The sequence below is a fragment of the Manis javanica genome, chromosome 8, assembly GCF_040802235.1.
Source record: "Manis javanica isolate MJ-LG chromosome 8, MJ_LKY, whole genome shotgun sequence".
In the NCBI taxonomy this organism is placed as follows: domain Eukaryota; kingdom Metazoa; phylum Chordata; class Mammalia; order Pholidota; family Manidae; genus Manis; species Manis javanica.
The window spans coordinates 70,287,615-70,288,723 of NC_133163.1; the positions used below are offsets into that span (position 1 = coordinate 70,287,615).

General features: G+C 40.8%; 1 non-coding gene across 1 annotated transcript; it reads left to right on the forward strand.

Moving 5' to 3' along the window:
• Positions 1-790: 790 nt before the first annotated feature.
• LOC118968582 (U6 spliceosomal RNA) lies at positions 791-894 on the forward strand. The gene has a single exon (XR_005056316.1). It is a non-coding gene; the product is annotated as a U6 spliceosomal RNA (small nuclear RNA).
• Positions 895-1,109: the final 215 nt, after the last annotated feature.

A 1,109-nucleotide genomic window follows, 5' to 3' on the forward strand; every position in this document is an offset into this window, starting at 1 on the left:
CCTGGCCATAGGAACTTCCATTTTCCCTATAATCTTAAATTAAGTTTCATAAGGGCCAGAGAATGAGGGGGAGAGACAAAGGAAGGTCACCAGTCAAAAGTCACAGGACAGAGCTAACCAGAAACTACACATACCTGGATGAAATCATTTCAGCAATCATCTAGAAGGTCCCCAGGAATACCACACCCCCTGTGCACATCACAGGTGTCTGACCATCATTAACAACCAATCCACAAGCCTTCTCTATGGACTAACCACTTGTAACTCCAGGGGAAAAATCCTAGGACAAAATACCATTGAAACCAAAATCAGTCAAAGGGAGAAATAAAGTTTAAGAAACCCGTTTATTTCTTACATGCAGTCATCCTTTCTCTTGACCAGGGTGCAGCAGAAGAGAGCTCCACCCAACCTCTCTGGTCCAGATAAACCCTTGCTCACACATGTAATTACCTATTGATATGGAGATGGACTTCTTTATTCATCCCTTGGAAACACCTATTGATATGCAGATGCACTAAAGCCAGGCGAGAGATACTGGAAATACTGCAATTTTATCCACACCACCTATCCAGACTTTCCCCTATTCACGTTAGTCCACTTCTCTTATCTGTTACCAAAGTTAAAAATCTTTTTTGCCTTGACCCTCATAAAGTGCCCTGTTTCTTGAGTCTGGCGGACAAGTTGTTTCTGTTAACTGGCCTTGCTGCTGAGGAAGCAGAAATTTCTTGTCCCAGGACTCAATCCTTATCTGGCTAGCATCTGTAAAGGCTCAATAAATCCTTGTATTTCAGTGCTCGCTTCCGCAGTACATATACTAAAATTGGAACGATACAGAGATTAGCATGGCCCCTCCACAAGGATGACATGCAAATTCGTGAAGCATTCCATATTTTTAAAATAGTGAAATTGATATATGTAGAAAAAAATGGACAAATAGAATGTCCTGCTAAAAAAAAAAAATCCTTGTATTTCAGAGATCTCAAGGTCTCTAGAATTTTCAATTTGTCTGGACCATGCTTACAGAGTTGCTTTTTTTCTGGATCCATGCTTTTATCCCAGATCATTTTGTATACCTTGCCTTTCTGGGTCCCTTAATACTTACCCGCTTA